This window comes from Homarus americanus, unplaced genomic scaffold (genome assembly GCF_018991925.1).
Source record: "Homarus americanus isolate GMGI-L3 unplaced genomic scaffold, GMGI_Hamer_2.0 scaffold25483, whole genome shotgun sequence".
Taxonomy (NCBI): domain Eukaryota; kingdom Metazoa; phylum Arthropoda; class Malacostraca; order Decapoda; family Nephropidae; genus Homarus; species Homarus americanus.
In genome coordinates this window covers 2,447,905-2,464,974 of record NW_024726235.1, presented here as the reverse complement: position 1 = coordinate 2,464,974, position 17,070 = coordinate 2,447,905, and positions in this window count along the sequence as shown.

The following is a 17,070-nucleotide window of genomic DNA, read 5'->3' as shown; positions in this document are numbered from 1 at the left end:
TAACGCAGGTGTGGGATTAAGTATATTGATATCGTCTCTGATCATAACTCCCTTGACCTGAATGTAACGAGAACTGGATAATTTTTTTGAAGGGGTATTGAGAAACATAATTTTTTTAACGTTTAAGTTACAATAATTAATGACATGAGTTAAATACACATAAAAAGTGGATCATTTAAAGTTTACCTCCCCCACCTTATTTCACCTGATGATTAAACATCTTAACGTTACCTGGGAGGTTAGGTTAGGTTAGGTTAAGATTCTCTGGTTTATATTATTTTATATTATATTATGTTATGTTACGCAAGTTAAGGTTAGGTTAGGTTAGGAGAAAAATTTTACACGAAAAAAAAAAACGAAGTAGAATTTCACTTTTTGATAAGAGCCTCGACCTGAGCTACAGAACTTCCCATCTTTGAATCTTATGAAGCGAGAATTGGTAGTCTTTGATGTGATGGTCAAAGACGTCACTGAAAGAGATGACATACAAGACCTGAAACTGAATTTAAGTTTTGTGAAGTGATATATTCTATTCAGTATTTTGTCGATCAGATCATTGAACAGATGTGTTTTAGTAAATACTGTATATTATAGTCAAGTAAATCTCGTTTTATATCGTTTTTTCTTTACGATATCGTTACTGAACTGATATGGCAAATATGGTTAAACTTTAATCTGAGTTTTGTAATGATATGTGCATTTTCCAGGTGTGCAGTGGTCGAGTGGATTCAGCGATCGTTTGCTATCCTAAGACTCACTGGTTTGATCCCGGGGGTACACCTAGTCGACCCAGCTGTAAATAAACACCGACTTATCACTTCGGTATATTTTCCTAATGATAAAACTAATGAACTGAAGTACCACGTAAAAAAAAAAGTAATTAACAAGATAGAAAATTAATTAAGATCCAAGGATAATGATACCACCTTACAATTAATTAAAGTATAATAGCAGGTAACCCAATGGTGACACCTGACCTGACAGAAGAAAAAAGACTACGAGAAATCTCAAGTGTTTATTCAAGGAGAACATTTTCTTAGGTTTTTTCCCCCGTCTTAGAAAAACTGTCACCTTAGCTATTTTTCTTTTTAATTAATTGAGGTATTTTGAAATCGTCTATAAGGTGGAGTAGGTAATGACTAAATGAGATAACCTACCTGGATATTAATTTTAAGGTGTCTCTCAAGTATGGAGGTGCCCAAGGGAGGGAAGAAGGGGGTGGAGATATTGAGAGATTTAATTAAAAGTATTTAAATCAATTAAGAGTTGTATCACGTATCACCAGTGTGAGTGTCTATTGATGGTACTCTTTGTTGGGTCTCTGTTAGGTATCTGTTATGTCTCTGTTGGGGAAGCCTGACTGTTGCGACTCTGTTGGGATTCTCTGTTTGGTCCCACCCCCCCCACCCCCACCTGCCTCCTTGCTTGCAGTATTTAAAGGTCTATTATGGCGGGGGTAACAGTGATGCTAATTGTGGTGCAGGTCACTTCATCTCCTGTTGCTTCACGCTGGTGCTCACTCGCTTCACTGCACCTCACACACTCATTACCTATCGTCACGCTTACCTGCTCTACCTGAGGAATTAAATCCTTGACTGGACCCTACAAAAACTATGTATGTCAAGTAATAATAATAATAATAATAATAATAATAATAATAATAATAATAATAATAATAATAATAAATAACAAATAAATAAATAAATATAACTAAAAAAAATATAAACCGTATTAAATTGCACACTCATGCATGGAAAATATTTCATGACACTTAAAAAGAAAATAAGAAACAAAGAGCGATATACTACGTGTTATACTTCACTTAGTATATGTTGGATTACGTAGTGTAAATATGAGGTAATAGTAAAAGTATCTAATAATAATAATAATAATAATAATAATAATAATAATAATAATAATAATAATATCTCTCCTGTCAATATCACACAAAACAGAAAAACACACAATAAATAATATCATTAAATTTCACACAGGTAAGAACTTGAGTATAAGACTGAGTTAAGAAATATAAATACGATAATCATGCATCAAGGATTATTTTTTTTTAAACAATCGCGAATGTAAGGCTAACTTTTACGAACGGGAGCATAGGAGTCTGGGGGAGTTTTTCCGAACAGTTGTATGTCGGGTATATTTCCTTTTTTTTCGAGCACGTAAAGGTAAATCAGCTTTTTTTTCCCGAATATCCTTCCTGTTCGATTATTTTATTTTTTTTTTAGTTTCGTAAATCTGGAGAGAGGAATTTTCGGATTATTGATAATATATGTATGAAATATATAATTTGTATTTTTCGAACAGGTGAAGGTAATGTATAATGTATTTTCCGAATAGGTAATGTATGATGTATGGAATATATTTGACACAGGTAAACACAGTGTATATTTTCCGAACAGATGAAAATTACCTTTTTTTCGATCAAATAAAATCACAACACATTACGAAGAGACTAAAATTATATATTTCTCAAAGAGGTTGACTTAAAGAGGTATTACTCTGAGGAAGAAGAGAGGAGGAGGAGGAGGAGGAGGAGGAGGAGGAGGAGGCAGTGAAAGTGGGACAAGAGGAGGGCGAGAATGCAAGACCCTCTGATAGTCCAAACAGAGATGTTGTATATTTCACTGAACCAAATGAGAAGCCAGAGACCAATAAAAGCTCTCCTCTTCCTCCTCATTCTTCTCCTCTCCTCCTCCTACTCTCCCTCTTCCACCTTCTTCTTCTCCTCCTCTTCCTCCTTCTTTGGGTGATGGGAGGTAGTAGTGGTGCATTGGTTAAGGAAAAATGTGGTAGTAATAGAGGTGGTCATGGTGGTGGTAGTGGTAGTGGTGGTAGTAGTAGTGATGGTTGTGGTGATGGTAATGGTGGTGAGGCGGTACAGTGATAAATAGTGATGATCCGACACACTTCAGTTGACAAGGTGTTGCAAGCTGTTGTTTGTGTGAGTGTGTTCTTGTACAAACTTTGGGTGATTATTTGGTTTGTGGGATTGTAGGCTGGTGAATGTGGTTATTTTGTGTGTGTATGTGTGTGTGTGTGTGTGTGTGTGTGTGTGTGTGTGTGTGTGCTTGTCGAAGTGCTCCCCTAAGAACACTATATCACACACAAACATACACACACACAGCCACGGGAAACTGCTACACACAGGGCCAGTTTATGCTAATACAACTTCACCTGAATGAAAGCGAGAGCCCCCCCCCCCACACACACACACCTCATAAGACCACCAGCTGTTCCTCGCCAACACACACTCACTTTTCAAGCACTTCTACACCCTCCTCACTACCTGGGTCTTGCTAACACGAAGAAAAACTGGTACCTAAGAATCGCCAAGGAAGTGGAAAGGACACGAATAACTGACTCGAGTTAGTGAAGCTGAGGAATGAGATCAAATTCCTCAGAAACCTTGACCCGAGGAAGTGAGGGAGGTAGATAGGTAGGTAGGTAAGGGGGCGAGGGAGGTGAGGCAGGGCGGGAGGTAGGTAAAAGCCGTCCCCCCCCCTTCCCTCCTTCCTCCCACAACAGCAGGTCACAGCCGCCCTGTGTATGTGTGTGTTTGAGAGTGTGTGTGTGTGTGCGTCCGATCTGCGCTGCTTCAATATTGCGACATTCAGCACAAGACCTCAGTGTACCTCTCATGAAGAAGGAAAATTTAGCGGGTAAAGGTAAAAGAAGTTTCCCAGTTTGTTGTCTTTACGTTGATATGAAAGTGTAGGTAACAGGGAAAGTGTGTTGTAGAGGCATGGGTGTGTATAGTGGTGGCGAGGTGGCCCACATATGGTGCGTACCCTTGGCCTGTGCGTCACTGAGTCTTGATACTGGAGTGACCAGGTATGCGTACACTACAATGGTCGGTGGCCCGTGTCAAGGGTGAGGCAGTGACAGCTATAGGGTGAAGCAGGGTGAGTTATCCAGTTGATATATATATGTATGTGTGTGTGTGTGTGTGTGTGTGTGTGTGTATCCAGGTCTTTAGCCAGGAAACCAATTTAAAGTCTGACGATGAGATTGACTTATAAAACACTTTCTACTCTTTTGATCTAAGTAATACCGAGGCACTCACTCCCTCCCTCCCCTCCTTCCCACCCACCTACTGTGTCAGCTGTGGCGTCATCACTACAAAAGGTGGGCAATAATATCAGTGTAAAATGAGACGATCTTTATATATCAACAACAAAAATAAGGTCAATATTTTCACCCTAAAGTCAAGTGTGTCTCGTAACCTATACTTTCCTGGATGAGAAAAATGCCGTCTGACTACTTAAGTATCTCTAAATATGGTGAAAAGACGATTATGTTTTTGTTTTCTGAAATTGGTGTCAACTGATCATTTTTGGGATAGTTAGTCCTATATTATGTTCCGTTTTTGGTGATGGTGGTGGTCAGGTTCAGACATAAGCACTGTTGCATGTTCATCACACGCTAAAACATACCACGAACTCATTTTTTTTCCATATCGTCCACAAGTACTCATAGACTGTACAGCAAATAGACTGGAAACACTATATCCTTCAACGTTAATGAGTAAACAGCTCATTTTAGCAGGTTTATTTAACTTCCGGATGTATAATAATAATAATAATAACAACAACTTTTCCCTATTAAAATTCTTCTTGTACAGTCCAAAGCCAAAACCACAAACTACCAATTTTCGACTTCCTCACAAAACAAACACGAACTCAGCGGCGGCCATATTAATGACGTCATCGATTGGTAAACAAAGCCCTCCGCGGGCCCGGCGAAAACGCTTAATAATAATAATAATAATAATAATAATAATAATAATAATAATAATAAGAATAATAATTATAATAATTAACGGTTTATTGAAAGAGCATAGCAGCCAGAAGGCTGAAAATATACAGTTGCATAATTGGGGAATGGGTATCCGTTTACAAATAATATACATAATAACTAGGTGGGGAGAAGCTCAAACTACAGGGCATTTCAACATAGTGACAGTGCAAAAAGTAGTATTTACTGGGAGTGAATACACTGGTTTATTACAAGTTATTGATAATTTGTACAATGGTTGGGACTGGGCTGCTGTTATAGCGATCGGTTCGTGCTCGTATGGGCTGGATGCGGTTGTGGTGACGAACAGCAATTCTCGGGCTAGGGATCTCAGATGGTAGTAGGAGCCGGTGTCGAGGATGGTGCAGAAGCTTCTTCCCAAATTTACAGATGAGGTCGTGGTGATGGTCAGTGAGAGTCGAAAGGGTCAGTGTGTTGAGCGCTTCTTGATATGTGGAGTAGGAAGGGGAGAGAATAATCTTGCATGCCCTCTTTTACACTTTTTCTAGGTGTTTACGTTGTGTGGCATTTAGGGAGGAAGACTAGGTAGGGGAGGCATAGGTGAGCTTGGGAAGTATGAATGTTGAGTAAACATTGAGGAGCTCGGGTACAGGAACTCTGAGGGACTTGAGTCGGCGGAGGAGGTGGAGACGGAAACTGGAGGATTTGGCAACTTCACGTGTGGTTTCCAATTTAGTTTGTTGTCTATGGTGACGCCAAGGAACTTGGTGGAATCTACAACATGGAGTGTGTTGGGACCTAAATTAATGGAAGGGGGTGGGACAACGTCGGAGGAGAGGTTGATGTGCATAACCATGGTCTTGGTATGGTTGATGGTGACGTGGTTGTTGGTGGCCCAGTGTTGGAGACTGTTCAATAAATCCTGAAGGGAGCGACCAAAGTATACGAGTATTTACCTTTACTTAGGTACCAGAGGCTTCAGTATAATGGCATTATGTTGATCTTATGAGCTTATATACGACATTCATTCTTAACCACCTTCTCTTCCTCCATCTTTATTACCTCCTCCTCTTTATTCCGCCTTACCTACTCCTAAATGTGATAATACTGTATCTCTTTTACCTGTTAGTTTCTGTATTTCTTCATATCTTTATCTGCTGTTTTCATCCTATTATTGATGTGTTTATTCTCTCCTTTATTCACATTTGTCAATTGTACTTGTTACGTTTTTATTTTCGTTTTCTAACCCTACTTTGTCTTATTTTTTTATTTGTATTTTTTCCCCCAGTATACGCACCTACGTCTCACACACTTGCGCATCTCCGCCTCACACACCTGCGCATCTCCGCCTTACACACCTGCGCAACTTCCACCCCACACACCTGTACACCTCCACCTCGCACACCTATACACCTCTGCCTCACACACCTGCGCACCTCTGCCTCACACACCTCCGCCCCACACACCTGGGCACCTCCGCCTCACACACCTGAACACTTTGTATCATCCCAGATCTACAGGTGACTGACTATCTGAGCTCCTGGTGGAGAAGTCAGAGAGAGAGAGAGAGAGAGAGAGAGAGAGAGAGAGAGAGAGAGAATTTTAAAGACGTGGCATAAATATAAAATAAAGAAAACGAGGTACTGGGATGGTGAAAGAAAATTGAGCTCAGTTTTACAGACAGTTCAAAGGCACTGAATAATTGGTGAATAAAGATAAATGAATACTAACGTGCATTCTTGAAATCATTGTCACCTCACCTCCTTCCCATCACCCCCCCCCCTTCCCTCTCACCCCATATCCTCTTTCTTCTACCTCCTCTCCCTCAAAACTCCTTTCCCCCTTTTAACTTCATGTCCGCCCCCTCACCATTTCTACGACCCCTTCCCAAACATTCTCCCACACCTCCCCCTTCCCTTCATTACCCCCTTCTCTAACCCTCCACCACCGCACCCTTTCTTCACCCTCCCTTCACCCTTTCTCTACGCCTCACCCCTTCTCTACCCTTCCCCACAACACCTCCCCCTTCCTCTCATCCTCTGTACACCGTAAATATTTAAGACCCACGACAGAAGCCATAATTACTTACGCCACAAACCTACTGACAGCTTGTCCGTTCTCATCACTAACCACGGACGAGGTAATTATGTCCGTGAATATTATCGGCCCATTGCTGTCAAGTCCATTGGTTAAAAATATTCGATGACCTTAACAGAAATACACAAAAATATTCACCATGTGTCATATTGTGTGAGAAGTGTTCGTTTGTGCGTGTGTCATTCTACTAAGATGTGTGTGGGTGTGTGTGGGGGTGTGTGTGGGGGTGTGTGTATTTAAGCGTACGTATGTTTGTCTGTGTGAGAGAAAGAGTAAATTCATACATGTGCTTACGTCTGTGTGTACTTGTGTGTATGTGCTGTGTGTGTACTTGCGTGTATGTGCTCTGTGTGCGTGTGTGTTTGTGTGTGTGTGTTTTAACAAGATTCCCTTAGATTGAGTGAAGGGATATGCTGTAGTCATGTGCGTATACCTTGTGATTATTTGTATCTGTGTCTGTCTGTCTGTTTGTCTGTCTTAGTCTTGCTTTGTTTACCAGTCTTTTTCCCTCTCTCTTTTCCTCAAGGTCACACACACACGCGCACACACACACACACTAGGATACACCCTACTTTCTCCTCTTCCTCCATTATTTGCCATCAGTGTTCTCTCTCTCTCTCTCTCTCTCTTTCTACCCATACTATTATTATTATTATGTACTTTCCAATTCCTATTCTACCATTTTTTTATGTCTACGTTTACTACCATATAAATACTTTCCTCATTATCTACTTTCTAATCACAATAACTTCCGAATCTACTTTCTAATTATTGTATTGTCTACCTGTGTCTCCCATTCATCTTTTCTGACTATCACTTTATTACAAACTTTCTAATTATCCACCATTCCTCTTTTCACTCCTTATTCGTCATCAAAATACTCTGTAAGTCTTACGTCAACAGAGACTTTCTAATCAATTCTTTCTTTCTCATCTTCGTGTACTAGAAAATCTCTCTCTCTCTCTCTCTTTTTTCTTCTAATTCCTATGTTTCTTTCTCTATCGACGTCATTCTCACTCTTCCTATCGTTCTATCTCTCATCAACACTGGGAGGGAGGGAGGAGGGGAGGAGACGGGATGGGAGAAGAGGTGAGGATGATGGAAAGGAAGATAAGAGAGGAAAAGAAAAGAAGAAGCAAATAGGAAGGAAAAGGAAGGAGGGGGGGAGAAGTAAAATAAGTAAATACAGTGTAGTGTTTCCATTCTGTACAGGGAAAGATGACGTCACAACTCCTGACCCCAATAAGTGTGGCTGTTGGAGCATCACACACACACACACCCCGTCTCAGTACACCCCATCACAGCCTCCACCGAACACGTAGGTCAGTCCCTTAGGAGCTCTAACTTTAAAATTCTCCCTCTATAACAAACTATAACTCGGACGGTAACTTTATGTCGTCGCCTCAATAAATCGGGGAGACACAGCAACAGTTCCTCCCCAGCTGCTCACCTCCCCGGAGAAGCTACACCGCTCAAACATTTATTACAGCAAATGACAAGAACCAACGATAAATTCTTACCTAACCTAAGCTAACTTTACCTAACCTAACTTAACACTATCCAAACTTAACCTAACCTAGCATAACTTAGCCTAGAGACAAAGGATCGTTACTTAGTTTATAGATTACATGTTCGTCTTGTCAGTTGTAAGTGTTGTAGCGTGGCAGCCTCTCTATGGTGGGCCTTAGGTAGGTAGGTAATGTAACCACTGCCAGAAACACTCAGTCTTGCATCACTACGTCCATATCTCCGACAGTACTGACCTTGGGCCCCGTGAGTACCGCGCCCTGCCCTGCCCTCCCCTCCCCGACCCGCGTTCCAGGCTTTTTCCAGGTGAGCAATGTGGACCATCTATGTTGGCCCTCCCTCCCCGTTCATACTTGTTACCATCTCCCCCTCCTTACCTACCACTACCTCCCCTTCTTTACCTATCACTACCTCCCCTTCTTTACCTACCACCACTTCCCCTTCTTTACCTACCACCACCACCACCACTCGTCTTGTCAATACCTGCTGCTATATATAGTCAATAGCTCTCGTGCCTCACGTAGCCAGAGCGGTCAAGGTGAACCTGCGTGGTTCCTCCCTCCTTCCATGTCACGTTGGTGTGTGTGTGTGTGTCAGATCAACCCCCATATACATTACTGATAAGGGGCACCTGTACACTAGACTCTAATTCACAGGTCGGATATGGGCCACTGTACACTCTATGGTCTTTATTACCACCCAGCGCTCGCAATATGGACTCTCTTTCCCTCCCTCTGCCTCTCATTTCTTTCCTCTTTCTCCCTCAGTCTTTCCATCGTAACTATTTCTCTCTTCCTACCCGTTTGCCTTCATACTCTTTCTTTTCTCCCTCAGTCCTTCCTTCCCTCCCTTCTAACCCATTTCCCTACTTACTCCCGTCTATCACCTCCCTTCCTCAGTCCTACCCTCCCTAAACCCCTTCCTATGCCTCAGGCTCTAACCTTTCCACTCCATCTCTTCCTCCCTTTTCCCTTCCTACATCCTTCTCCCTTCCTCTCTCTCTCTCTCTCTCTCTCTCCACCCTTTCAATGACCACCGATCAGCAAGTCTCTAACGTCATTTGCATCACCACTGAGTTCTGATGATGATGACATTTACTACATCACTTCCACGTCTGTTTCAATTCACGCGGTCTACGTGTTACTCCACCACTGACCTTCCAAACACACACACACACACACACACACACACATGGTTGTTTATCTTTTTCACTTACAATAACAATATAAACAGTGTAAGTGTGTTTTGTTTATTTGTTATTTTACCTACTATAACACATCAGCTACATTACACAATAAACACATCAACAGAGGTATTGAACAGGTGTGCTCGTGTCAACTCGTCCCATCGTGGCCATGGACTGAAGGCTCTGTGTGTGTGTGTGTTTATCAAGGTGAATTATGTCTTATTTACTTATCAAACACGAATACGTTTCCTTGTTTTCATTGGAGTTACTCTCTGCCTGCTTGTCTGAGAGAGAGAGAGAGAGAGAGAGAGAGAGAGAGAGAGAGAGAGAGAACACCGCATTGCTATGATACAATGTGTTTATAAAATCCCTTGATGTTCGTGTTTACAGTTCCTCGAGTCCTTCAGACACGTAACTGTACTCTTAGACGTGTTGGCTCACACTTGCAGGTAAGAATTATAAAACACTTCTCTTGGTCGCCCTTCCTCTGTTATTTGTTATTCCACCTGCAAGTCATAATCACAACACACCTGGATAACAGTAGATGTGAAGACGATAAACACACACACACACACACATACACACACACACACACACATACACACACACACACACACACACACACACACTGATGTTCTGGATGAGTTACTTCCACACAGAGATTGATAAAACATGAGTATCAAGGGACTTTATTAAGCACCCTATAGATAACAACAAAATAGCTCAGGTAACATGTTTAATTGTTGTTATTTATTTATTTATTAATTGAGTTGTTTCATGTGACTTTAGGTAAATAATCAATCCAGGAAGTGCAAGAGAGTGTTGAGGAAATCTGTAGCAGTTTAAGATGAAGTCCTTCCCCCGTGTCCCTTTCCTCACACCCCCTCCTTCCCTTTCCTCACACCCCTCCTTCCTTTCTCCACCCCCTCCTCTCTTTCCTCACACCTTCCCTTCCCCTCCCTTTCCTCACACCTCCTTCCCCTCCCTTTCCTCACACCTCCCCTTCCCCTTCCTTTCCTCCACCTCCCCTTCCCTCCTTTCTCCACACCCCTTCCCTTCCTTTCCTCCACCTCCCCTTCTCCTCCTTTCCTCCACTACTACCGTATCTCACATTGTGCTGTATCCACTCACTTAACCCCGACAATGACACATATCACTTTTCCCCGCAACATCACGTGAAAAATAGGCACCTTAGCTTTTTCTACTTGCTAACCTAATCTAAGCTAATCATCAGGTGAAATAAGTATTACTAGGAATATTTTTAGGGTATGTGTGTTTGTGTGTGTAAAAAATATACATATAAATTTACATATTTTTCGTATTCGTGTGTGTGTGTGTGTTTAATTATCCTTTTATAAAACTCAAAACAAACCTAAGAATACTTGTTTTGTTTGTCTTTCTTCCCCAAATACTGAAGAAAACGGAGTGTCCACGACGGCAGAAAATGATTTTGGGGCGCTCAACTAACCCGTCCACGCACCAATCATCGTCATCCTTTAAAACAACAAAACTTCAACAACCAATTATTTTTTTATATGACTCTTCACTACGCTTCTTCCTCCTCCTCCTGTTCCATCTTGCCCCCCACCCTCTTCCTTCTTGTCCTTCCCCCTTCCTCTTCTTTATCCCCTTACCCCTAACCCACACGATTTCCTGACAACATTTCAACACATTCTCGAACTGGAATCACACACATTGCTTTCTAGGGTTGTTTGTCCTAGTCTGGTTAATTTCTGGACTCTGCAGGATACAATCGAGGCATGTGTGTGTGTGTGTGTGTGTGTAATAATAATAAAATAATAATAATAAACGGTTTATTAATAGAGTTGCAGCCGGTGGCTGAAAATACACAGACTTACATTTGATTTAGACTTAATGATATAATATGCATTGAATACATTTACAGGGCTGTACAGTACATAAATCAGGAGTTGTTTATTATTTTAACAATAGATGGGATGGTGCTGTTCTTATATCTATCGGTGCGGGCTCTTATGGGCTGAATTTTGTTGTAGTGGCGGACTGAGCGAGTTGGGTGGGGGGCTGCAGGTGGCAGGATGGCGATGGCGAGGGTGGTGCAGTAGTCCACGCCAAACCTTTCCAGTGCTTGGTGGTGGAAGTCACTGAGGGATGGCATTTCCAGGGTGGAGAGAGTGTTGGTGTAGCCGGTGTGTGTGTGTGTGTGTGTGTGTGTATCCGCTCGTGGATAAGAGAGAGAGAGAGAGAGAGAGAGATCATCACATTCAACCTCTCCCTCCCCCTCCCCCCTTACACACATATGACCTACCCTTCCACCTCATCTCTCCTCCCCACCACCATCAACCTGTACGCTATAACTTTCACCCACCACTATACTCCTCCAACACCGTGATGATGCTTGTGCCTTGACCACCAAAACCACCACCATCACCCCCCTCCCCCACATTCCAAACCTGATGAGCTTTACACTTGACCTCCAAAAAACCCTCTCTAAATACACCAACTGAACCATCAAAACCTCAAAATCGAACCTCTATGAGTGACCTACTACGTATTAAACAAGTATTAAACATGATGGTAAGACTAATAGGGATATGTTTTCCTCTGATGATAGTATATGTCAGTTTTTGTTCCACCAATGAGAACTTTGGAAAATGTAAAGGACTGGAAAGATTACGAGGGCACTGGGGCCGTTTGAAAAGTTAAGTATGATCATGATACAATAGAATGTAAAGTTAAACAAGCTTAAATTCTAATAATATATAAACTAAAAAAAGCTTAAATTCTAATAATAAACTAAAAAAGCTTAAATTCTAATAGTAAATAAACAAAAAAGCTTAAATTTTAATAGTAAATAAACTAAAAAAGCTTAAATTCTAATAATAAATAAACTAAAAAAGCTTAAATTTTAATAGTAAATAAACTAAAAAAGCTTAAATTCTAAAATTAAATAAACTAAAAAATCTTAAACTCTAATTAATAAAAAAAATAATTCTAATAACATATAAACAAAAAGGTTTAAATGCTGACTTAAATCCTCATCAAATCCTTACTTTTTGTGGTCAGATTTTGAAACTAATACGAATACAAAATTGAAAAAGGTATAACTTCTAATAAAAATACACTAAAATTAAATATTGTCAAAAGTATATAAAGAATAAACATAAGAAATGAATGTTAATATAAAAGATAATATATTTTTTAATGAACTTCAGGGATAAATTAATTAAAGGTGGATGACCAGGTGTTGTGAGGGAGTCAGTAGACCAACACATCACAGCACATCCCAGCACAACACAGTACACCACAACACACCACATCCCAACACGATACACAGCACATCCCAACACGATACACAGCACATCCCAACACGATACACAGCACATCCCAACACGATACACAGCACATCCCAACACGATATACAGCACATCCCAACACGATACACAGCACATCCCAACACAACACAGCACATCCCAACACAATACAGCACATCCCAACACAACACAGCACACAACAGAAATCAATTGGTGGGCCTGAGAAAGTTAACCTTTGTCACACTCCTCCTTCACCGCTTCACTGACGTTTCAACCCTAAATGTTTTCCCACAATTGGAGATGAAACGACGCCTCTGATTGGCTCACCAAACGACACAACGAAGATTCATCAATGGTTGGTACTTTGATCCCCCCCCCCTTCCCCCACTGGAGATGTAAGGACATTTCTGATTGGCTCAGTTAAGTTACAACATAAAAGAAGGATTCTCATTGGTTCACATACGTCGATTTTCCCCCCACTGGAGATGTCAGGACTCCTCTGATTGGTTCACTTAACTATGAAATAATGATGGATTCACAAAGATTAGTATGGCAATATTTGTTTTCTTTATTATGGAATTAAATTTATATTTATCTAAGATATTTTGTTATCTCACTGTTAGCACTAAAACACACCTGTCATCTCTCACCATTACCACTAAAACACACCTGTTATCTCTCACCATTACCACTAAAACACACCTGTCATCTCTCACCATTACCACTAAAACACACCTGTTATCTCTCACCATTACCACTAGAACACACCTGTCATCTCTCACCATTACCACTAAAACACACCTGTTATCTCTCACCATTACCACTAAAACACACCTGTTATCTCTCACCATTACCACTAAAACACACCTGTTATCTCTCACCATTGCCACTAAAACACACCTGTTATCTCTCACCATCAGTTAAAAAAATAGAAAAAATAACAACGGAGACAGTCTGAGTCTCAGGACCTAGAGAGAGTTAACCTTTAAGGTGACACTAGAAGAGAAATTTTTAATCAGCATCTCTGAGGAATGTTGATGGACAAGTCTTTCTGGGGAACTGTATTTAACTCAAGATATTTCATAGGTAAAAAAAAAAATAGCAAAACTAAAAATATATAAACGGTGATGTAACATTGTGGGTGGGTTTGAGATTTCTCTTGTTTAAGCAGAAATTGTCCACTGATGAAGATTTTTTTTTCTATTTATATTTATTTTATTATTTTTTTTTTGGGGGAGGGGTCATAATTAAGCTAGTTAGGTTGGTTAAGTTAGAATCAACAGCAGACTAAGAAATTTATCGTGTTTGTGTCCTTCTCCCTTAACTTGAGTCCACCATTGATTAATACACAGTTTCTGGGTCCTGGTAATTACTGACCCCCCCTCCCCCCATGGACTATATACTGGACACCCGCTGCTTGTGTGGGTCACGCTAAATGTAAATAAACACTCTTGACCTTGACCCTGCTATACATGACCTCAATGACCTACTGTAATTCTCATCTACGTGACCCTTAGCAACAATCTAATAACACGTCGTTTGTTTTCGTTCATGGTTGTTATTCTTGTTATGGTTGTTATCGTTCATGGTTGTTATTCTTGTTATGGTTGTTAGTCTGTAATTAGGTTAATCTTTATTGTAATTTAGCTGCCGTTATTTTGTTTATATATACATTCTTGTTGATATACAGTAGATTTTACTTATATAAATGTGTGAAAAGAAGAGGAGGACGAGTAGTAGTAGTCGTAGTAGTCGTAGTAGTAGTAGTAGTCATAAGAGGGGAAGGAGCAGGAGGTGGAGGAACAAGAGGTGGAGGAGGAGAATGTGTGTGTGTGTGTGTGCGTGTGTGTGTATTACCTCCGTGACGAGAGAGAAGGGAAATCAAATTTTATTATAATGATTTTATCCTTGTCATATTTTATAAAACACACACACACACACACACACACACACACACACACACACACACACACACACACTCTATCACCAGAATCTATACTTGTTATATCTTACGAGAGAGAGAGAGAGAGAGTCAAGGTCCCTACTTCTTTCCTCCCTGGATGGCAGATGTGGCCAGTATACAACGCCAATAAAAGGATCTAAAAGGGGTATAAATACACACCTCTCTCTCTCTCTCTCTCTCTCTCTCTTCCATTTTCTCTCACTTTATCTCTCAATTACCTTAATTACAAAATCACTTCCAAAATGACACACACATAAGGTACGTACAGATTAAGACACCAACAGAGGTAAAATATTGTGTGTGATCTGAAGGTGGTAAAACGTAAGAGACTTTTCGACGAGTCACCCCTTCAAATACTACGCCTTCTCGTCAACTCCTCCCTCCTCCCTTTCCCTTCCCTCCTCCCTTTCCCTTCCTTACCTCCCTTTCCTCCTCTCTTCTTACCTTCCTGCCCTTCCCTCCCCTCATAATTCCAACGAAGCGAATGACACCATACCAGGAGTATAGAGAGGGGTGGGAGGGGTAGTAGGAGGAGGAGAAGGAGGGGAAAGAATAAACTGTTCCCCACAAAGCTAACACCGCCATAAGGTTAATCTCCAGGAAGAGTAAACATAGGAATAAAGAGGTTATTAACAGTTGTGGGTTACGTCTATCTTGTCTCCTCCACTCCTTCTCCTCTCTTCCTCCTCCTCCTCCTCCCTTCCCTTCCCCTCCCTCGTGACGGTTTAATTACTTTTGACGACTTCCTCTACCTGTGTCGGTTCACCTTGAGACACACCTGTGATATGGGTGGTGAGAGTGAGGGAGTTCCGACACCCACGACTCAACCCTCGCCGCCTTGATCTATCATGGCCTCTCCCGGATCACATGAAGAGTAGACACCCCAGCTTATTTCACCTTAAGATCAACTACTCTAACGCTAACCTAACCTACTCTAACCCTAACCTAACCTAACCCTAACCTAACCTAACCTAACCCTAACCTAACCTAAACCTAACCCTAACCTAACACAACAGATGTCTCTATGTTACCAATACGAGGAAGTTGTATCTCATTTGTGTATTCACCAACATGAAATACAAGCATAAAGACCTTAGTTGTTAGTGTTAAATAATACATTACAGTAATTTGAGTGTGTTATGCTTAAAGGCTCTTGTTGTTGATGCTTGTTGATTATATTAGAGGAACATGTATGTTTAATTAATTTTGGTAGGTTATTACTGTTGTCCTTCACCATATGAATAATAATAATAATAATAATAAAACTGGATATGATAATAATGATCATTACAAAAGCAATAAAAATAATAATAATAATAAAAACAATAATAATAATAGCAATAATAATAACAACAACAACGACAATACTACTACAATTACTACTAATGTACTACTACTACTACTACTAAGAATAATAATAATAATTCCTTCACTGGGACGAAGCTATCAAACTCTTAAGGGACATTAGCCTCGAGAGATATTTCCCAATTATCGGTAAATTTGGTAGGAACTAAACGTGAACGGTGCCTCTGAGTCTCATATTGGTTCCAGATATTTAATGAAACCACAGTAAATTGAATGTAATATTTTGTGGGGAGAAAGAGTTATGGTCTCTCTCTCTCTCTGACTAAATTCCACAGCATGACAAATTGAGGTTAGTTATTTTAGGGTCTGTGAATCCCTGAAATGATTTTATATGCATCGGATATCCGGTCTATATACTGAACTAACTAATGGTAATTATTCCCCGCACCATCGATAAAGTATATAGAGAGACGGTGCTGATCTGTCTGTAATGCTTATTCGTTTTGAGTGTTTTCTGGAGTCAAGTAGGTGTGTGTGTGTGTGTGTGTGTGTGTGTGTGTGTGTGTGTGTTCCCTAGACATTAATAGGATTTCTATGTATGTTTGTATGTATGTATGTTTGTATGTATGTATGTATGAATGTTTGTATAGGAAACATCATATCAACGTCTCCTATACGTACACATATAATATACACTACTACCATCTGTACATAAGCATAAACACACTATTCACATGATCTGTATAAAACACAAGCCCAAGAAAAACAAAACACTATCGTATCACATTTGAACCCCAGAAACGAACCCCCCAAAACGAATCCCGAACCCAAGAAACAAACCGCGAACCTCAAACGAACCGCGAACCCCAGAAACGAACCCCCAAAATACAATTGAACCTTAACAAGAATGTGGGACAAGACGAGATACC